The sequence below is a fragment of the Typopeltis vanoorti genome, chromosome 5, assembly GCF_054136105.1.
Source record: "Typopeltis vanoorti isolate ZY-2024b chromosome 5, IOZ_Tvanoo_1.0, whole genome shotgun sequence".
Classification (NCBI taxonomy): domain Eukaryota; kingdom Metazoa; phylum Arthropoda; class Arachnida; order Uropygi; family Thelyphonidae; genus Typopeltis; species Typopeltis vanoorti.
The window spans coordinates 160,727,501-160,752,037 of record NC_143553.1 but is presented as its reverse complement, the minus strand read 5'-3'; the positions used below and the strand labels follow the sequence as shown (position 1 = coordinate 160,752,037).

The following is a 24,537-nucleotide window of genomic DNA, read 5'->3' as shown; positions in this document are numbered from 1 at the left end:
GGTTTATTCTAGTTTATATTAGCAGGTTTATTCTATCCGAAACTTTGGATTTTACTCCCACAAAACCGATAAATTCGCATCATATGATAGGTAGCTGTCATAATTTTTCGCCAGTAAGCATTGCTGGGTTATTGAACTGAAGAAGTTAGAAAAAGATTATTACTCGGAAAGAAAGCAATGACAAATTAAAGCAAGGTCTTTAAAGATAAAGGTAACAAAGCCTTGTAACAAAAATCAGAATCGTGAAACAATGGTATTCTCTGTGGTACTGTATGGATGTGAAAGTTGGACCCTGAGAAAGAGTGAAAGAAGGAAGATAGATGCATTTGAATTATGGCATCTGGAGACGCTTATTAAGAATACCATGGACTGCAAAGCAAACCAATAAATCAGTGATAGACAGAAAAAAGCCAGATTGCTCCCTCGAAGCATGATCATCATGCAAAAATTGTCATACTTCGGACATATTATGCGAGCAAATGACAGTCTGGAGAAGATGATGATGATGTTTGCTAAAGTTGATGGATGCGATGCAGGAGAAGAGGAAGACCAATAATTAAATGGGTGGATGGAGTTAAAGAAGCAACTGGAGTGCGCTTGGAGGTTCTGAAAGACATGGTCAGGGACAGATCGGAATGGAGAGTGTATGTTCGTAGAGTCGCCAGGAGTCGGAAACGACTCGATGGAACATAACACACACACACACACACACACACACACACACACACACACACACACACACACACACACACACACACACACACACACACACACACACACACACACACACACACACACACACACACACACAAGCATTGCTGACTCTACCGAGTGTACGAGCTATGGTAAGCGTAATTCGTAATCGCCACAACTAAAATTTAATTCAACTACCTAAGAAAGACCGCTATAGGTTTGATTCTAGTTGCTGTCTAGAAGAACTATTTATAATTATTTTTTACCCGACCAGTTTCTCAGTTAGTCTATCTTTTATGGGCAAGAAGGCTCCCTGGAAATTCAAGATTTCAACACTGAAACTTGGAAAAATCAAGTAAAACTTCCACTATTTCAGACAATACTATCTGTTAGATTTTAGAACTACGACATGGCGACAGTTTATCGTTAACATCTAGGGGTGGAGAACCAGCTATTCACCCATTTCAAACTACGGTTAGAGCTGAAGAAATTCTGCCTAATCCAACTGAGGGATAAAAGGAGTTAGAGGATTTATTTTATGTGAATTATATCAATTGTTCAATTATGTCAAATGAATGATGTCACTGTCCAAAGATACTATTGCAATTAAAACTCTGCTTTTTTCCGTATGAGACTATCTAACTCATCTTTTGGTGAAAAAGTGTGATAAATGTTCCTTGTGTCATAGACAGGATTCAAACCTGATTTCTCCATACACACTGAGCAGCATTGCTACCGACTCCGCTACGAAGATATTTAAATTTTTTTCACGATCTAATCTCCAGGATAATGGGAGGATGAGTTAAGTTATATCTAATATAATGTCATTACTTTTTTCATGATATATTTAGGTATAGTTCTCTTTTCAGATTTTCGTGAAATTTCACATTTTGTATGCTATTTTTATTATATTATATGAAAACCACATATACAAATTTTGGTGTACTTCCATTAATTTTTCGGGAATCGGTACGAAATTTGTATACAGGTTGAGGGCTTAATAAATAACAGTATTAAACAGTCGTGAAGACTTTGTTTTGCAATAAGGGTTGAAAATAGGTGTCGAAAGGATAAGTTGACAGAGTAGCATCAAGAATCACGTGCTCATATCGAAAGATATGCGAGACTTCGAGGAAATGAAAATACTGAATATGTAAAAGAAGAAGAAGAAGTATAAATGAAAGCTGAAGCCTGGTGAAAGAGCAACAAAAAAAAAGGCAAGATCGGATTACACGTCAAGGAATGTATAAACTCAAACATGTTTTAAAAATCTGTAGATAATGGCTAAAGGAAATCAATGCAGACAAAATGAGAGAGAGAGAGAGAGAGAGAGAGAACGAATATACAAATATAAATATTTTTTGAAGAAAAAAATTTCGCTCCTATATGTTTTTGACAGGGAAAACTTTATTTATTTATTCGTATGGAGTTCTCTCCCTTTTCTCCCCCGTCCTTATCGGGGTGAGTTGAGCCCCCTTCATGAGGGGGTTATATTTATAACTGTAGATAAATACTTAACCCAGGTCTTTCCGACCAAAGGGCTTCGTCTGTACCGACTGAGCTACGGGGGCTCACAGGGAAAGATGAATTACGCATAATTACAACGAGAATATAGCAACAAATATTCATGAGGTCTTAAATGGACATTTAAGTTTTATTAGAGATAAGAAGAGTCGAAATCATATCCTTCTTTAAGGCAGTCCATGTTCTAGTTGCAATGAAATGCTATCCTGGATGCCCGAGCAGGATAGCATTTCATTTCATTGTGGTTAGCGAGCAGGCTGTGGGTTCGAATCCCGCCGTGGGCGTAGTTGTTTGTGATTGTCTTTAGGTGGGAGGGGAATTTCATCGTCCGGTATGAGACCACCTCCCCACTTACTGGAGGTCTGAAGTGGCTTGAAAATGTTTTATGTTTGTCGCTAGAACAAGATTTTCGGACCGGACTGTAAAAATAAATAAAAATACAAAACCGCATAAATATTAACCTTTCTTAGAACCTTTCTGGATCGGAATCACATAAAAAAATATACAAAAGGGAAAGAACGTGGGTTGCATAAAAAACACCAGTGCTGTTGTCTCTGCAGATCCAGGTATTATCAAAGGTGAAGAAAGCTGACACACTGCTTGAAAAAATTATGAATATTTTATTTTTAACAGCATCTTCCAAGGCAGATGTTTGATACAACAGGCATTCTGGCATGCAAAGTTCATGTGTCCGTAAGAAATTGATCTACCACTCAACAGGTCAGAACATAATGCAATTACTGATACTTATAAAAATGAACTACATCATTTCATACCCGTTTTTTTTTTTTTTTTTTTTTTTTTGGCTGGCTCAATAGATCAGCCACATCTCCAGTACCTTCTGGATGTCAAGTAGTTTAAATAATTATCTGAGATTGCGGGCCATTGAACGACTTGAAGCTTCAAGTCGGAGAATGGAAGAACTTGAAGCTGGAGAATGCACTTAATGTATCATTTTAAGTGTTTTATTAAGTTTTATTTACTTAACATTTTAAGTAAAGGGAGAAACCATTACCAGAATGTTTGTTCAAGGTCGCAAGATCACTAGAACGGCCGCTATCTAGCTTTAACGGCAAGATGAAGCAAAATGATATCCTATAACCACTGCCTCTTGGGTAAAATATTTCCAAGCGGACTGTCTTAAGAAGGCTTTATTCAAGTGGGCTCTACGCAAGGAAGACAATGTTTTGTATTCCGTTAACTACAGACCACCACAGAGCAGCTCGTCGAAATTGACACCATGAACATGTGACTTGGAGCTAACAAATGGGTTCAGTTCTGATTTCTGATGAATCCTGTTTTGGTCTACAACCGGATCTAGCCATTAATTGATCTGAAGATAACGAGGAAGGCGACATTATCCTTCCAACATGAAGAGACACTTACGGTGGAGTGGAGTCAGTGTTCACGTGTGTGTGTGTGGGGGGGGGGAATAATGATCAAAATCTTCTCCCACTCTTTGTTTTTTGACAGGGATACCGTAACTGCACATAGGCACCGAGAACAGATCCTCGAATTCTATAAACCACTTTGTAGGAATGCGGTTGTCTCAGATGCATATGCATGATAATGCCATTGCCTACAGAGCTCAAGTGGTGAAGAATATCTTGAAACTGACGATATCCAAACTGCCGTGCACGATCTCGGTGCCTGTGTGTAGAATCCTGTAGACTCCTTTATCCCTCGATGAGTCCCTCACTTTCTGGAGGTCTCTCTTAATAATAATGATAATAATAATAATAATATCGATATAATATACTTCATAGGGCCAACCACCTATGCCTCTCCGGTGTGTCCTATGTCTGCAGATGCGTGTGTTTACGGGGGGGAAGTCAATTTGCCTGTTCTGGGGGGGACGAAAAACCCGAGTTTCCGGGTGAAAAAACATCACCCGGAAACTCGGGTGATGTTTTTTCACAGACCGGCTAACTCACCTTTCGTCGAAAGAGACCAGATAAAGGTTCCTCACGTCACAGATGGGAATTGAACCCTGGTCTTTCCGACCTGAGGGCTTCGTCTATACCGACTGCGCTACGGAGGCTCCTAATTGTGGAATACTAGAAGTTTTGGGTATTTGGAAGAACACCACTAGGATCAGAAGGGAAGGTTGATATCCAAGCTATTTAGATTCTTTTATTGTTTCTGGCCTAAAACCACAGGAGGTGCACAATGAATGTTTTGGTTATATTAGGAGACAATTTACTTTGCTGATAATGCAGGAGCAGAGAAAAAGAATGATGCCAGGCGGTCAGATTTATCTGCGAGTGATGTTATAACGGTTTTATCTAGAGAGAGAGGGAGGGGGAGCACGGAACAAGAGGAGTTGCACACAATGGCCTGCGACATCGTATGAAACGATGTGCCACACGGGTAAGAGTCAATTTTCTGCATTTGGCCTTTTTCAAGTAGGATTTGTATTCGTTTATTTATTTTCTTTCCTTTCCACTTGTTGTGAGTGAGCTATAGTGCGGATTGAATGGAGTTTTGTCTCGAATCACTTCCTGCTTTGCTGAATATATTGGTGATTGCCTGGGCACATTTTAAAAGCAAACATTATTTCAATTATCCAGATTTCGAATTTGGATACTGGAAACAGTAATCAGACCAAGGGAAAAAAGAGCAGGAATCACACCATCATCCCATTTGGCTTTACTGGTATCAAAGTCAAGCGACTGAGAGCCAGTGGGAGAAAGGACCTTCCGTATAAAAATAAACTTAAGCAAGGATATGGTCTGAATTATTAATATGAAAGCAGGTATCCATACTATATTTGGAAGAACCGATTACATACAACGAATGGTGGCGATAATGAGGATTGTCTTCTGGTATTCTTTCGAACAGACGATCGTGGATTGAATGGAGTTTTGTCTCGAATCGCTTCCTACTTTGGTCAATATTTTGTGGTGATTTAAGAAGTAATGTGTATTATTTAATCATGCACATTTAACAAAATCTTCTCAAGGATCGCGCATTGATTATGATTTCATACCGAAAGCAAGTGCAGTGCTTTGGTGAGGTACTGGGCGATGAATCGTATGGTGTAGTAACCTCTCGTGAATGAGTTCTTGAACTCTATGGAGGTGTGGAATAGAAATATGCATTGATGGAATAGCAATCATGAATATAGAAATCAACAGAATACCGTTACTGTTTCTTGAAATCCTGCCTAACGCTAATTAAGATTAAAATCTAGCGTATTGATTGTTATCAACACTACAATCTGTCAATGTTATGATCTTTCAGATTCTTACGTTTAATTGTAATCTTCGGACTTATATCTGAATTGACAGAATTCTTAATCCCCCCCCTCCTTCCCCAATAAAAATCACCTATTTATCTTGCCGGATAGAAATTCTGAGCAAGAGGAAAAAATAAATAAATAAAAGAACAAATAGAGCTAATGTGAAAATAAAAATTTTCACATTAGCAATTTAGTAAACGTTGCTTTTAAAGCCATAATAAGCGAACCAAATGTAATTGTGCAATTTGCTTCCTTGGGTTTATTATCACGGCAAGGTAGAGGTATTTCCGCTTATCTAAACAGCACACTTTCATGGAACAACTTGCAGATCCCGTAATTTGCAAGCAGAGCCCATCACCTGCAGATGTTTGCTTAAGGCATATTAATCTTACACAATGAGGGAAAAGCTATTCGCCCAACAAAAGTTCATAGAACGATCGATAATTGTGTACATTTTCGCCACTTTCCAGCAGTGTCGTAACTGTGAAAGCTATTTTGCCAAAAGGTTCTATTTTACACTTCCAGGCAAACCTGACAACACCGCTCAGGGCAAAAAAAATATTGACAGAAAAGGTGACACCGAACTGCCACTATATTGTTCAACTTAAATCATTAAAGAAACCAGTTAGATCGGGTTTTAAAAAATGGGGTAGGGGGAAAGAAAAACAGTACTTGAAAAGTGACCAGTATTTGCCTCACGGCAAATTCCGGAAATATTTCGAAGTGCATTAGCATTCGGATAGATTATTACAGTACTAACAGTTGGCATGTTCTTTAATTTGAATCACATGACTTAAAAGTTATTTCATTCAGAATACATCCTTCAAGGATATCCGAGAAGAAATTTCCTAGTAAAGTTTCTCATTTTTTATTTATTTATTTATTTATTTTTTTTTTTTGGAACAAACATCAAGGATTATGCTTATCTTTCAGCCTGCATGTACATCTTCCGTCTTGAAGTAGGACACGCATGCAACATCTCCTACCCAATAATAGCAGCGCTAAAACCTCATAACCTCGTTATGTACCATCCCACATATGATGACATCTTGTTTTCAGTTGTAGAGGTATTACAACAGATATTTTAATTCCTTTTTTGAAAACAATTACGTTACATCTATTCTAAATAAGGAAAATATTCACGAATAATAATACTTTATTTTTATATGCATATATTTCACAGAGTTTATCTGTGAAAAACGTAAACAGCAAGTATACTAACATTTTGGTAATTTTAGTACAGGTGCTACATACATGCATACATACATTTTATTACAGTTCTTATATTCTTATATTATACTATTCTTATATTACATTATATTATAATTCTAATATCACAGTTCTTATAATGTGGGGGCAATAAAATATAATTAAATTACAAAAGTAAATTTTAAATGAACTAAATAAAACATTGTATTGTATATATCGTTAACCTGGCGTGATAAGGACGGTATAACCCCACTGTTGTTAGGGCTAGAATAAACTAGAGTGGGATTAACGTTCACCGTTTTTGTTTATTTATGTTTAGGTACATATCATAGATAGCCTGTTTTACTTTTAACCTCTCAGGTAGTTGACCTTGTTTGGCAGTTGTTGGCGCTGTATTAACTATGTTGGTATAACTTCTATAATTCGTGTTTTTTTGGGCTCTTATTTAGATATTTTAGTTTGTGCGGCAGCTTGTTGAGCAGTATAGGTATAATATCTGCTCACTCATAGCTGCACCATATAACAACAACAGCAATCATAATAATAACAAATATTAAAATTATTAACGATGTCCTAAAATTTTTTTCTGGCCCTACACTTTACTATAATACGTATAGAAAGAAAAACATGGACGCAGTCAGAATGGAAGTAAAAGGCATGAGGACTGAGCTGAAGGGTGAAATGGAAAGATTAGCCATCTTGAGATAGGTTTAGCTGATCTCAAATGATGAAGAACGTAAGAAGAGAAAATCAGAAGAACAGAGGAGCAAGGGTCCTCGATGTCCGTTTTTTTTTTTTTTTCCGGAAATTATTTTATCTATTCTTGGGTTGGATCAAAATTGAAATATCTTGAAAAATACTGCTATTTTGGCTTTCGTCACGAAAGGGTAATAAACTATACGGTTTGTTATTGACGTCAGTGTGCCATTTTGTGCTATGCGTCATTGCAAAATTATATTTTTATAGTAGAGTGATGTTTATAAAGGCAGAGATGAATGATTCTACTAGATCTTTCCTCTCATCTCTTGACAGAAGCTTTTGAAGATAAAGTCTTGCAGGGATGTTTTCCCATTTCAAATTAATGATTCATTAATTTTCGGCTAAGTTGGTTTCGTAATGGTGCTGTATTCTGTGAATATTTCAAAGTAGTATCTTTTTGTTTGCACTATTTTGGTTTCAAGTGATTTTCAGTAATTAAACGAATGCTTTAGTATCTGGGCATAGATTATCTTTTATGTACATGTTATTAGCTGATTGTCGTCGTCCCCTTTTCGAATGTTTCTTACATTTTTAATTAAATATATTTCCGTAAAGAGGAACAAAAAAAAAAGCAATCGTGTGAAGTTAATTCTTATTCATTTTAAGCAAATTCCACTTTGTGGTTTTATTATACGTTACTCGGTAATTTCCACAAAGTGGAAATTACCGAGTAACGTATTTTACTATGATATTAGGTTTGGGTCTGTTTTTGGCGTATGTGCGGGGGGGGGGAGGTGGTACAGCGAAAGAAGATGATTATTATTATTATGCACCATCTATCGTTATTACTATTCCCTAATAGGAACCCGTATGTTGATATAATCGATGCATGATTGCATCAGTGAACCCTCCACTCAAGACATTTTCTTGTTGGAAGTTCATGGTTGAATTGACGTTGTACTGACTTAATATATCAAAACAGGTATTAGAAGACGAAGACATGCTGTCAAATATGTCTCCTATAAGAATGAACTGATCTATTGCGCGATTGTTGATGTCTTTTAGCCATGTTTCTAGTTCATGAAGGAAGCTCAATTAGTTTCCCTACATGTGGACATGTCTACTATTATCTGTGATTTCCCAGAGCACTGTTTCCGTTTTTCTCTAAGTAGATTAAAGTTTAGATCTCATTATGCTGAACGTCATAATATTGCTTTTTTTACATAATGCAGAAACCCTGCTCTAGAGACCAAACATGAAACTTTTTCAAGCTACTTCAGGTCGCCAATAAGCCAGGCGTTGTTCTCATACCAGGCGATGAAGTGCCGCTCTCTCGCTTAAGGATGCTTGTGGCTAGCATCACTAGCCACAAGCATCTTGTTGCTACAAGTTGCTACAGGTATGCTAGCCACTAGGCTAGCATACTTGTAGCAACATCGGTCAAAACACATCAGTTTCTATGATGTCATTGAGTAGTGTTGTCAGGGTAAGCCAGTATTTATATTTCTTATACTCGTGTGCAAGATAGTAAGATTGAATTTGCGTGTATGTTGAATGTCCATTTGCTCAAAGACTCGAAATCAATAGTTAGTATTTTCTGACTGAATGCACGCCTAAATTCGTTCGATATTCCCGCTTTATATATATATATAAAGCGGGCATATCGAAGACCTGGGCAACAATTCCTGATATGCTGATCGGCTGGTAATTTTCAACAGCAGTCTTGGAACCTCCTTTATGCAGTGGAACTATTTTCCCCTCTTTCCACCCTCTTGGGACTAACCCAGACCCGAGACTCAAATTAAACAAAATGGTCAAAGGCACTGACAATTCTTTAGCCGCTTCTCCTACGACACGAGCTGGTATACCATCCAATCCCGCAGATGAATTGACATTGAGGTTTTGTAATATACTATTCACCTCCACTTCATTCACTACAATTCCCGTATAAGCAGTTTGTTCTTCCATTTCTGCCATGTCACCACATGGATGATATACTCTTGCAAAGTGCTCGCTCAGTAATTCCACTATATCAACTGATTCGGTTACCTCCTTACCATCGGCATTCTTTAAAATCAATCTGCCTTATACATTTTTTCTTTTACTTGCAACATATCGAAAAAACTGTTTCGGATTCTCTTTAGCCTGCATGGCTAATGTTCTTTCATAATTCGCTTTTGCTTTTCTTACCACACTTGTTACCCTTCTGGCCTGGACTTTATACCGTTCATGTGCCTGCAGGTCACCTTTCTCCTTAAATCCTTTCCACAGTTGTTTCTTTCTTTCTTTTTTTTTTTTTTTCAGCTCAAGCTTGATGGTGTTATTCATCTATTTAATACCTACTTGATTTATTATTCGGACTCTAGGTATACAGTCAGCCATTGCCTCATGCAAACACTTCTTAACCGCCTCCCATGCACTATCAACATCCAGCCCTTGCAGTTTTACATGCCATGGAGTTTGATTGGCACTGAACCAATCAAACTCCTAAGCTTGTCATACTTACCAGCCCGATAATTCCACATGTACCCTTTCTTAATTGTAAATTCCACACTTTTAGCCACCTCCCAAGTCAAGACCCTATGATCACTCTCACCAATTGGTGGCAATGCAGTCATATTCGTTACAGCCAAATCCTCAGATGCAATTTCTAGGTCAAGCACTCTCTGACTTTTGTAGTAGTGGTAGTAGTAGTAGTAATAATAATAATAATGATAATACTGAAAATTCTTTTATTTTGCAATGTAGAGGAGATAGAGCGAGAGAATTACTTTATATAGTGTATTTAATAGCTACTGAAAACAAGCTGCAATCAAAGCGATATACTTAAAAAAAAAAAAAAAAAAACTAAATTAAATTATCTTACAAGTGCCGAAAGAATCTAACGAATATATTATGAATCGTTTATTACTTATACGTGCAAACGCAGTCTCTATGTAAAAATCAGTCTCTATTTAAAAAGCAAATTGGCATCATGACAGGCGACTTTCAGAATGTCATTAAGCTTTGATCGAATCTATTCTAAATATTCACTTTTAACAAATATATGTGCACTTTTTGCATATTTTATACTGATCATGTTGTAAATTTAAATATTAAACAGTATACAGTATTGGAATTGAATAAGTACTACAAGAATACGTATTCTTTTAGAGCCAATGACCTCAATTAATTCAGATAACCTTATCATGCGAATGCCAGCAAGAAATGACGCTATGACGTCATTAAGAACGTTCTTATATGCTAACAATAAACATCCTCGTTAAGTTGATATGCATGACGAAATCAGCGCGTCGAAAGTCGGAATGCCTAACTATAATAGCTGGAGTACCATTTAATTTTTTTTTTATTTTATTTTAAACAAACTAATTCATTAGATGTCTCGCATGCTATTGCTTTATGAGATTCCAAAATAAAGAAAATAATATTGTGTTGTAAATTAGCAAGAGTGTCAGAAAAATACGTGTTTTCAATATTAGATTACGCGGGAATGTATTTTAATAATATATTACAGGCAGCAAAAAAGTTCGGCAGAATAACAAATGTATATATATATATATATATATATATATATGTATATATATATATATATATATATATATATATGTATATATATATATATATATATATATATATATATATATATATATTAAAGATTATTGTAAATATTTCAGATATTGTCAATAACACAGATAAAGATCAATTAGATTAGTTTAACTTGCGTCAATATATATATATATATATATATATATTTAAATTCGTATAAACAAATATCGCCTAAAGGCTTAATTGCATCATCATAGTTAACTACGTTTCCTATAAATGGCTAGCTGTTTAAAAATCAGATACTTCGCATAGTTTATCTTTTGATAAACAGTAAATATATGACTAGATAGAAGAAACTGAACCAGACTTTAGAGTGCAGATGACGATAAAGATTAAATTTCGAAAGCGGTTAGTGCTTTCAATGAAGTCGACAAAGTAAAATAGAGAAAGCAAGTGAATGCATTTATCCTTTTTATTGAGAATTTTTACAGTTTTTGAATTGACGTATTTTTAATTATTTCAGCTGAGATATGATTGATATAAATTTCTTTATTTATTTTTGATCTTACTAAACTACATTCAAGATAAAATTTCTAGGTAACCTATGTTTTCTAAAAAAAAAAAAAAAAAAAGAAAGAAAAAAAAATTGCATTTACTCTTGATTAAGTTTCAACTTAAACATAAAACTGTTTGTAACTTTTATATATGTCACTAATCGAAAAGACTTCCAAAAATAACATAAACATTAAACTGACCTCGAGAATATCTTGGTATTAGTGTTAGACGTAAAATTATTTCAGCAGAAATTTTGGTTAATTTGTCGAGTTCATGAGAGTGCCACTTTACGTTTCTTGATAGAAGGGCAATAATTAAAAACAAAACGGAGTTGACAATAATCTGAAAGGAAAATGTAACCATATGAATGGTCATAATAGAATCAAAAAGAGGAGTACAGCTACTTTCACTTTTTTGTATTAGAGAGAGAGATACAGCATACGTTATATTTATTCAAAGATGCAGTACTACAAATTGCGATTCTTAATCTTAGTGCTGAAATAAGATTTTAGTATTTTTTTAACATCAATCCTACCCATTAAAGGCTGTCACCTTTAACACATTTAGTACGTGAATGGACTAAGACAGATATAATTCGGAATCTCTACTATAGTGACTGAATGGTACTTTTTCAAGCCACTTCAGGTCTCCAAATGAGAATAAGGGATCCTAGTGGTTTCATAACAGGCAATATGAATCATCGAATATCTAACTCACAAACATCCAAACGCAGAGAAACTACTCCATTTTACTTGATCACCACAGTAACACTGCAATAACACTACACCGAAGGCAATAAAAATAAAATAGCAGAATAAAATGTTAATATTTGAAATCCATTTAGCAAATGGAGATCTAAAGATCTCCATTTGCTAATAAAAACGAGTTTTGCATAAAGTCATCGTATTGAAACATTTTAATTCATAGGTGTGTCCTTTTGAAATGTTTCCAAGTGCTAAGAGGAAGAAGTCAAACATTGCAGTTAATCTCCAGTCAGGAAAGGGGAAAAAAAAATCCAAGAATCGTGTAAACTCTGAAATTGCGAGATTGCTAGCAGGCATTCGTGAAACGTGGGCGCGACTGCCATGGTAACTCATCGTATGCCAAAACAATATATAAGTGTTCAAAACCAAGAACAAAAAATTTGTTCATAAACTGTACTAAGAAAAATTATTATATACCAAAATTTTTTGGCATATAATAATTTTTTCGAGACCAGAATTATCACAATTATTAATTAAATAATGATAATCAGTAATTAGAATATGAAATGTTGTACTCGACTGTATGAATATCACTAAATAATAAAGGCAAACATGAACTATTTTTTTAAACTTTTTCGAGGTTTCAGGATTATGTAAAATATAAAAAATAAATAAAAATCAAACAAAATAATAAAAAAATCCTTACCTCACCCACAGTATTTAAAACAATGACAGTTTTTACACGAAGAAGGCAAAAAAATAATAATAATAATTTAATTAATAAAGATCCATGAATTTCATGCGTCTTGTGCCTTGGCTTGTACGTGGCTTTCAGCGGAGGTAATTCAAGATTGCTGAAAGCGATGTGCATGGCCGAAGACACAAGAGTCTATATCTTAGCACTATGGCCATAAGTACATTCATGACTAGCAAAATAAGTATGAGGTGTAATCAGACATTCTCCGGATTGTATATTTTGTCTGAAATGACAGCCTTTATCTTTTCACTTGTCTTGTGTTTTGAACTTGAAAATAGACTGTGATATGTCTAAATGATGATAAAGTTAACAAATATTCTTCTCCTCTCAAAAGAAAAAAAAATGGCTGCCATACGTTTCGAGTAAGTAAATCCCACCGTTTTTAAATAAATTCCACAAAGTACAATGTAGAATGAGCGGAACATTGTATTGAATTATGCCAATGTTTGGCCATGATCCAAGTGATATTCCCAACTAATTATATGACTCGTGGATTAGACATAAGGTATTTTCATTGTCAAGTTTTTGACTGCGTCACGATGTCATCCGTTTGAATAAATTTAATGAAATAAGCAACACATAATCAAACGAAAACTGGGTTATTTAAGAAAAAAAAATTACATTCCTTAAAGCAATAATAAATGCACATTAAAAACAAATAAGTTTTCACAAAAAAAAAAAAAAAACGTTCTGTGAAAATTTGTGCTTACTTTCAAAGTAATATGATAAATATTATAATATTAAAATATTACTCTCCAAAATGATAAATAAATAAAATAAAATAATTCACTAGCAGTCTAGTCACGTGATAGCAACAATTATTAAATAGATAATTAGCAGCAGCAAAAGAATTTTAAAAAAATAAACAAATAACATAATGTTTGTGAATATAATTTCAGTATAGATATGTTACCACTTACTGTTTTTCTAGAGCATTTTTTACGATGAAATTTTGACTGTTTTTAAAACATTAAGAATACATCGTTAAAGATAATTCTACTCTCCAAATGGTAACAAAAAAAGATAGTTGTGATTTTTTTGTGATAAATAATTCCACCCTTTATCTCTAATCGCGATTATGAAGCGAGTTTGTTTCGTACCCCTCCACCGCCTACTTCTGTGTGGGAATTAGGATAAATAACTACAGACGAATGAGGTCGTTTATTATCAATAAGATATTTTAATCAGTTACTACCTAGCCTCTATTTATTATTTCAAAAATGGTAAGTTTAAACAGTTCGATTCAACAAGTTGCTGAATTTCTTTGCATTGGTTTTTATTTTCTTACTTAATTTTGTTTCTATTAGTTTTATTTTTACGTTTAAAAATACGATGTACTACCACGCGTGCCTATTATAATTTTATTAAACATCGGTATTCAGCGTACGAACTTATTCACTTAAAGATTATTATTGTTATTATAAATTTCTGAATCAAAAGCGAAATAATGTCATAACGAACAGAAAACATTCACGGAAAAAAAAAAAAAAAACAGCCAGAATAGACGCAATATAAAATGAGCTCTTAAAATATGGAGAAAAATTACCATTTTAGTTAACTAAATTGTTAATTTTTTTTTTTCTAAAAATAAATACCACATGAAAATGAGAAAAAATATTAAACTGCCTTTAAAGAAAGGAGATGAAATTTATCCAAATGATAGACGTATTAATCTATTATAAACTACCGTGAAAATCTGTACAAAATTTAAGCAATTTAACGAATGTCTGATATTAAATCACGAACAACAAGGTTTTAGATCTGGAAAATCGTGCACAGAAACAATTTGCAGTAAAACAGCACAGAAAAATTAGTAGAATATGACACTCCAGTTGTGTTGTTTTTTGATAGAACACTCGACAGCACAGTATTACACGATATTCTAAACATCCCGATGAACAGAATAATAAAAATACAGATAATAAACCTTTACAGAGATTATTAATACAGGTAAGATTAGTAAATATAATAAATGTGCAACGAGGTACTCCAAAAATGAAACAAATAGAATTGAAATGAACTTATTAAAATATTGAACAGTAGTGAACTTAATGAATCACCCTAGTTCACCGCATAGTTTAAGGAATAAAATAATAACAGAACTAAAAGTTAAGAAGTTAGAATAAAAATTGAAAATATATAAGAAATCTGATCAGCTGCAAGAAGTATCTCGGCTCAATAAGAAGATCAAGAGACCCATGGAAATCAGACTTAACTGGGATCTAATCGAAAGAAGGCAGTTGGAGACACAGGAACTAAAGAATATAAGAGATTGCATAGATAAGTCAGAAGAGCTATCGAGCAGGACAAGGAAATGTTTTATACTAATAAATGTAAACAGATATACATTCTGATAAGGAGGTACAATTATCAAAGAATGATTCGTTTTGTTCGTGACCTAACGCACAAGTTTAAGTGTAAACTGAATGTCATCAAAGACAATAATGGAGCATTACTAACAGAAGAACTGGAAATCAAAAACAGATGGAAAGAATACTGTGAGGAACTGTACAACAGAGAGGATAAAGAAAATTTGGAGAAGCCAACTCACCACGAAAATTTCGATTTGGAACCTCCTCCACTTAGGCATGGGGTTGAAAGAGCAGTTAAACAGTTTAATAGCAATAAGGCCCGGATGCAGATGGAATCTCAGCAGAGCAAATTAAGGATAAAGGATGGAGGGATAAAAGTATTTCATACATAGATTACAAGAAAATGGGAGACAGGATCATGGCCTAGAGACTGGAAGAAGTCTGTTTTCATACCAGTACATAAGAAGGGAGATATGAAGGATTTAAAGAACTATAGAACTATTAGTTTAATATCTCATGCAGGCAAGATTTTATTAATCATTCTAAATAAGATTGAGGCCAAAGTTGAAGCAGAGATGTCTGAGGAACAAATAGGATTTAGGAAAGGTAAGAGATCAGATCAGATCCTTTGCCTTAGACAGATCATAAAAAAAGTGTAAAGAATTTAGACTTCCTATGGTAATGTGTTTCATAGACTACTCTAGAGCCTTTGACTATGTTCAGCATGTGAAACTGTGGGAAAGAATGAAAAGAATGAAATTTCCTCAACACATCCTGATAACTAACTTATACAAGGAGCAAGAAGCCATGGTAAGGAGAAGTGTTAGATTAACTGATTGGCTTCAGGATGGAATGGGAGTTAGGCAACGATGTCTGCTTTCTCCTCACTTGTTTAGTATCTATGCGGAGGACATCGTGCTTGTAGCATTGGATGAGATCAAGACAGAAATTAGGATAGGTGGTAGATTGATCAATAATGTGAGGTATGCTGATGATACAGTACTTTTCTGTAATGACAAGAAAAAGCAGGACAAATTCTTGACAAAGTTAACGAGATCAATAAGAACAGAGGACTTCAATTCAATCCTAGCAAGAAAAAGATTATGGTTCTTAAAGGAAATACAAACAGGGAAGCTCCTGAGAAACAAATGTATCTCAGCAAGTTCAAGCATCTGGGATTCATTATTAATGTGAAGAATTACTGTTCAGAAGACGCTAGAAGAAGATTAGGAATGGCTAAAATAAGAGTCAGAGACTTGTCTAAAATCTGGAAGGATGGATCTACTTGCATGGGAACAAAGTTGAGGATTTTAGATGCAGATTATTTTTCAACAGCGACTTATGGATGTGACACTTGGAATCTAAAGAAATCTGATTGGAAAAGGATAGCTGCTTTTGAGACGTAGTTACAGAAGGCTGTTGAGGATATTATATACTGAAAGGCGGACAAATGTATTGGTGCTTGAAATGATCAATAGAAGTGATTGAAGAAAAAGTATTTCATTTTCAAAGATTTGACAAAATTAAAACATGAACACATTAATAGAAGAAACCAAAATACTTGCAATTAGTAGGTAGCCAAATCAGATATAAGTTAAAACAGAACAATCAAAATTTAAATATTGCAACTAAGACAGGTATATATAAAAAATCTTGTTTCAGATGCATACTAAAAGTAGTTTTAACTTATGCATCTGGAACAAGATATGAAACAGTACAGCTCAATACTACTAAAGAAATGGAAACTCTTGGGAAAATTGTGAGAGAAACAAAATTCGATAAGATAGAAATATACAAAAAGCGTATGTCTTATAACCAGTAAATGAATAGATAGCGAACAGGAAAATGTATCACAAAAACATCTAAACAGAATGAGAAAAAGGTATTATATTTAGAAAAAAATATAAACAAATTCAATTGGAAGAAAACGGTAGAAGACAACTGCAAAGAATACTGTCGCAACAGGATTTTTTTTATTAAGTTCATATTTTATAAATAATTTTTCTTTATTTTTACATAGTATGAAGATCTATGTAAAAGTTATGTATGTTAGAGACCAAACATGATTTTTTTTCCCCAAACTACTTCACGCTTCCAATAAGCGGTGGTGGTTTCACATCGGGTGGCGAAATTCATTGCCCACCTAAACACAATCACAAACAACCATGCCCAAGGAAAGGGGAGGGGGGGATGCATGCGAATCCGCAACTTATTGTTTGTAGAGCGAATATGATAACTACTTAGCCAATCAGGTTGCAAAGTTTTGAAGTTCTTCTTCATCGTCTAAATCTTAATGTCAATGATGGACTTTCACACATTATGATACCGTCACTTTGCAATGAAGAACTGGAGCAACATAACAAACAACGCTTCTTAAAGCTGAGGGACCTTGCCACATAGCAGAACCGCTGGTATGCACTACTAGTGTACAACTTTGCATGGATGAAAATGCTATATTTTCACCCATGTGTGAAAATAATATGCTTTCCTGCATATGATCTATGCTGGAAAGATCTGAAAGAGCCTTTGATTGGGTCAGGTAAAGAGGCTTACTCAGAAACAATCATCTAATGATACGCTATCTATCCTTTGTGACTGGATCGCTAGCTTCCGTTTCGGCCACTATGTGTCATGGTTGACGGCTTCCTCTCCTCGGATTTCCCCACAAATGCTGGCAAATCCCTAGGCTAGGTGCATTCACCACTCTCTCTTTGTCATATGGTCAATTCTTGCTGCGTGTATTTAAATTTGTCAAAAAATAATTCACTTTACTTAGTAACGTGTGGTATTCACAACAACGATTAAATTAGAATGCCATAATAAGCTGGTGATCATTATACATGCAACAGGAGTCACCGTCTGCTTGGTTTAACATAAGACTATGTGTAATACATCATTATCAATTTGCTCTACAATAGTGCTCCGTTCTCTCATTCATTACCTGAATATAATATTCAAGTTGAAACAAACGCTAGAAATTTGCAAAGTAGGATCTCAAAGACTGCCTCGTCACGTTTCCTTTCAGCTCATGGGATAATGGAATTCAGTTTATGACACACCTGCATTATAATGTGTTTTCCGTTATATTCACACAACACAGACTATTATTAATTAGCAATTTCGTGCATATTAAAAAACAAACTGGGAAACCAAACTAGGCGATGCTGTAAAATGTAATAAACATGTTAATTTTATTTGGATGGAATAAAACATGCAATGAAATAAATAAGATGAATAATAAATAAGTAAACCTAACATATGAATCTTTATAATTTCTTTCTGTGTGAACAAAAACGCGAAAACATGGTAGGAAAAAAAAAAGTCATTTGACTTTCTTGACATTTATGAATTTTCTGGCTTCTTTATTGGTGTCCTTTAAATTGCTGGTTGCCAAAAGAAGCGCAATTTGGGCTTCAAATTTTTCTACCCCGCCCCCCACTTTTTTTTTCTAGATCTCAGTTCTGACGAGAATTCAGATTTCATTGCCAAATAGACATGCTTAAAAAATTCTGATGGTCAGTTCTTCTGAATTATATACTAATTATATTAGTTAAAATTAATTTTCCTTAAATAATTGTTTATACTGCTCTTCTTTATAGTAAAACCTTTCAGACTAAATAGAATTTTGGTACTTAATGTGCCCACACAGTTTATAGTGCAGGTTTCGTAAAGGTAATTTTGATCAACATATTACTGTAATAGCATTTTATATAAATATGTCTAGTTGAATGATAAATCTGAAATTGCCTGCATCAAAGTTGCCAACAGATGGAGAATTTTAAAGCAATAGGCCAGGTTTGTACAATGCTAGTACAGTGGTGAGTATAGCAGAAAGTCTTATTTTGATTTCTCACTGCAGCCTGGCTGGAAGAACTCAAAGAACAGCTAATAGCAAACATCCTGTGATCCCATAGGTTTACGATGTACACACAATAACTTTTATTCATGGTAATTTCAAGCTGAATTCACACGATGCTAGCACAGTGTGCTAGCATCGTGTGGGGAATGTATAAGCAGCGTGTGAATTCAGCTTAAATATACAACGATGCTAAATTAATAATTGAAATGCATAACAAACTCTATCCATTTCCTCGATGTCCGTTAACACACTAAAAATCTCCGACCCTTGGTGCGCTTTTTGGCATTGCAGTTATTATGGCCAACTTAAAAGTTGATGCCAAATTTTCACACTTATACTTTTATTTTTTAATATCGTTATGCATCCACAGATACAAGCTTTTCTTATAATAGATTTATAATATTACAGTATTATATATATTACAGTATTATTACATATATTACAATATTATATATATTTACGTCTTTGCAAAGGAAGTAAGTTATTGAAAATTTATTTTTCACTTGGTTAGAGAATAATAAATTTAGTTTAATCCTTCATCCAAGTGTGAGCAAACAAAGTTTGCACCTGAAAGTATCTTCAGGACTGGGGTAAGGTGGTACAATACCAGGGCAACTCGTTGCAAAGGTGGAGCAAGATACCAACACTCCTGTCTCAGTATCTCCTATAATGCAAAACACATCTCCTTGCGGATATGTTTAATGTTATGCATTAAGGGAAGGGCCACTACCCAGACTAGTTTCGACCTTTATTGAGGTCTCTTCAATGGGAGCCAGGCCCAAGCTGAGATACCAGGGAAGCATTCGCAGGTCATCTCTACATATAGGAGTTGCCAAATGGTGTGCCAACCGTTTTTAATAAATTACTCTGGATTTAGAGAAAGATGTTGAAAGTTTATTTTTCACTTGGTTAGAGTATAATAAATTTAGATGTGTTTTACATTATAGTGAGACAGGAGTGTTGGTAGTTTGCTCCACCTTTGCAACTAGTTGCCCTGGTGTTGTACCATCTTACCCCAGTCATGAAGATACTTTCAGGTGCAAACTTTGTTTTGCTCACACTTGGATACATGAAGTAAGTTATGTTTCTGTATGAGTTTCATTCTTTTTGCTTATTTCTTACAGCATGCACGCGCGCGCGCGCGCACACACACACACACACGCGCGCGCGCGCGCACACACACACACGCACTCACGCACGCACACACACGCACGCACACACACACACACACACACACACACACACACACACACACACACACACACACACACACACACACACACACACAAAATCCAAACTAGTTGGCCTTAAGCTTTTTTGTACGGATTTTGTTTGTGCATTGGGTCTAACGTCACACTGTAAAAAAATCAAAGAATGGAACAAAGGAGGATCGGTATCACTGACACTCTTGGTTTTGCCACAAAATAGCTGTTCTGACCTTTCTGATGTTGTTATCCTTCGAACAGCCTCCAAATTCCCTTATTCTCCTTTTATCACTACGCAAAGGTGAATTATTTGATTTGGTGATGTACTATTGCTTTTTATTACTCTTTCCTGTTTCCCTTCCTCTCTTCCTAGTAGCATTGGATCTGTTGTTATACAAATAAGTTTGCAGCAGAAAATAGCATGGAAAGGACAAGTATAACAGGACTCCAATTGTGACGTAAGTTCGAGAAACATTTAAATCAACACATCAGAGATGGGTGTAAATGTGACTGATGCAATCCTCCACTCCATACAGGCCAAAGGAATAGAGATCCCCCTTATCCCAACGGTGGGATAGTCAAGCATGAAAACTTAGAGAGAGAGAGAGATTCATAAGTTTGATCACATGAGCATCCGCAATCACCAGTTGTAAATATTCCGTCGATTCTAGCAGCTCCACCTCAAATTCCCCATCACCAGATCGCAGCTCTTCTATATCAATATCCAGAGATAGAGCAGAACGCAATGAAGGCAACTCAAGCACACCATGAGCAGGTGGGTGTTTGCAAAGATAGAAGATTAACAGCATGAGGCTATGAAGACAAAAGAAACCATGCATAGTTATCATTAGAATTTTCAGTCGCATCGCTGACAACTTTCTTAACATCTGGTAATTATCATTCCTATATTTTTGATGAAATTTGAATGTCCGTTTCTCCCTGCTGATATTTATCAATATTTTCTCTACGACTTAGGCATTTCAGCAATGTTCAAGAGTGCTACTAACAGATCATGGGATACATGGACTTCACAACGATACATAATATCTACAACCACTTTTAAATCTGCATATTCTATAAATATTTCATAATTATAATAGGATGCTTACATGGATTTTCAAGAAATCAATTATTAAAAAATGGATTACGTGTTGACAGCACTATTTTATGTGCTTTTAGACTTACTTCTTCACATGCCGAAGCTACGTCAACAAACTCTTTCAAACTTTATTAGATTATTCCATTTCAAACACAATTGTGTTTCAGTTTTCACAGCTTCTTTTGATAACTAAACGACATGAATACAAAAACGATTAACAGTTGTACTAATCTATTCCTATTATGCAATAATAAATGTAATATTATTTAAGCTACCATATAACGCTTAACCACTGATACAATTATATGAAAATATAAATCAGAAATACTCAAAAACATGTATACGTTAATCCAAAAGGACAACTATCTCACTGAAATTACACAATTATAAATTGCCTCCGTAGCGCAATTGGAAGAACGACGGTACATTGCGCCCTTCGATTGGAATAGGCCTAAGTTCGATTCTCGTCGCGACGGGAGGAATCTTTATCTGGACGATTTCAATCGAAGGTGAGTTAGCCGATCTCATACGGAGGTATCAAGGTTTTCTCCCGGAAACTCGGGTTTTTCATCCCCCATACAGACAAATCGGCCCTTCAGAACACACTCAATTTACAGACATGGAATACTAGTTGTGGTGATGGTGGAGGTGGGCGGTAGATGGCGTTGATTGAGACGATTCATAGTAGTGGTTCAGGGTAGTGGGTGAGACAGTTGAAGGTGCCCTCCCGCGATGAGTCTTCGGACTCCTTGGAGGTGTCAGGAATAATAATAATAATAATCCAAAAGTAGTGCTTAAATTGAATAAACATTAATGGTGCTTAAATTGAATAACAACTTTTCACTTTTCAAAAAAGAAATCCCAACATACAAACCACTACAGTGCTGCCACCTAACAAAATATTTCGTTTGAACATTTTAACTCTATGGAAATTTAGCATTTCATTTATCCTTTTGATCATAACCAGTGTAACATGAAGTATGAAATAAGAAATGAAATGCAGATCCACGGTAAGAAAAGAAAAAAATATCTTCCCAGCTGTTCATACCAGACACTGAATATTGGTTTGGAAAAATAATTACTCAATGTGACCATGCGTAGTACAAAAGGTAAAATGTGTTTTAAATTTCAGTAGTGTCGTTTACATTAGTAGAGCCGACACACACACACACACACACACACACACACACACACACACACACACACACACACACACACACACACACACACACACACACACACACACACACAGTGAAGAAATTAATAATTAATATCACACTTTGCTGCTAATCTTTTCGTTGTTGTTTTTAATCAATTAGCTAATGGTGCTTGTTAACATTGCCATGATTGATTTTCCAACGGTATCTTTTATGTGACAAAGCATTAATTATTTCTTAATAAACCTTTATATTTTTCTCAATATCAATAATTAAAAAAACTTACTAATCGCAAAAAAATTAAACCTAAATAGGCAAAGATAAAATTTGCAGAGAAAATGATGAATCCTGATACATAAACTTCAATTGATTAATTATACAAAAAGTAGTGAAGGACAACTGTCATTATTATTATTATTATTATTATTATTATTATTATTATTATACAGGCACCTCCATGAAGTCCGAAGACTCATCGTGGGAGACCCAAACTATCCACACAATATCTACCATACCTCTCCTTGAGCTTACTGACAGACCTCACAACTAACTCTGGCAACGCATTCCACTCGTTCACCACTCTCCAACCAAAAATCTACTCCTCACACTTTTGTTAACCGATTAGCAACACATGTTAACCACACTCTTACTTTATTTCCAGGGATGATCTTTTGTTCTTTCAACAGTAGCCTGAAATATTTCCCTTGCACCAACCCTATAAAACCTTTTAAGAAATTAAATGTTTCTATCATATTCCCTCTTCTCCGCCTATCAATCACTTTCTGCAACCCACTCTTAATTTATCAACATAGGTAGCATTCTTAGACCACTCACCAACTTGCTCACTCGCCTCTAAATCTTCTCTACCATTTTCTCCTCTCCAAGGAATCCACACGACCAAGCGCAGTGATCCACATGTGGACTTATCAATGAGAATACGTTTAAGTGTTTTTAGAAATGAGAATTTGAGGAAACTGTCTCAATTCCCAGATTTATTCCTCAATATTTATGCTTATTTACTTATTTAGTTTTTATTTATTTATACCTTTCCTAGATTTGTATCTCTAGGAAAAGGTATATACAGGGTACATTCGTCCATTTTGCCAGCTGCCAAGTAGCTGAAGACTGGACAAAATACAATTTTTTTTATTTAATAAAACATATCTTTCTAAACAAAATATTTTTTAACTTTAAGAAAACAGAAGAATATGCGTAACACATAGGGTCATTCTAATAACAAAACTATGTAATGAAACAAAGTATATTTTCCAAAAATAAAAAAATAAAAAAATAAAATATGTGTGTGTGGGGGGGGAGGGTGTTTTGCTTTTTCCTCCCAATAGTAACCCTACCAGGAGGTAATTTATTCCTACATGCTCCATGTGTGTGTGTATGTATACAGGGTTGCCCATAAGCCACGAAGAGGTTTAAAATAAATGTTTTTTCATAATAAAAAACTCTACAGGTTCTGTATTTCATTATAAAAAAAAGGAATAAAAATAATCAATCAATAAAAAATTATATTAAATGTTTAAACTCCTTCATGACTTGTGGGCCACCCTGTATATACAGGACGTATGTCTACAAGCACACATTATATATATATATATATATATATATATATATATATATATATATATATATATATATATATATATATATATATATATATATATATATATATATATATATATATATATATATATATATATATATATTATTACCTACTGAAGGGGGCTAAATGAGCAATAAATAAAAAAATATATTAAATATTTAAACTCCTTCATGACTTGTGGGCCACCCTGTATATACAGGACATAATATCTACAGGCACACATTTTATATATATATATATATATATTATGACCTACTGAAGGGCTAAATGAGCCTTGCCTACTCCCTTTGGGAATAAAAGACATCAGAAGATTTATTTTATTTTGAATTAGTACAGAATACAGTTATATATAGATTTGGAAA

General features: G+C 34.6%; 1 long non-coding RNA gene across 2 annotated transcripts in view; it reads right to left on the bottom strand.

Moving 5' to 3' along the window:
- Positions 1 to 13,879, bottom strand: part of LOC150107002 (uncharacterized) — a 69,096-nt gene extending 55,217 nt beyond the window's left edge. Inside the window, exon 1 of one of the 2 annotated variants that reach the window (XR_016548339.1) lies at positions 13,849 to 13,879. This is a non-coding gene — a long non-coding RNA (uncharacterized LOC150107002). Of the gene's footprint in view, positions 1 to 12,877; positions 12,985 to 13,848 lie in introns of those variants that run through there. The other variant, XR_016548340.1, reaches the window with a different exon arrangement.
- Between the last annotated feature and the right edge of the window lie 10,658 nt (positions 13,880 to 24,537).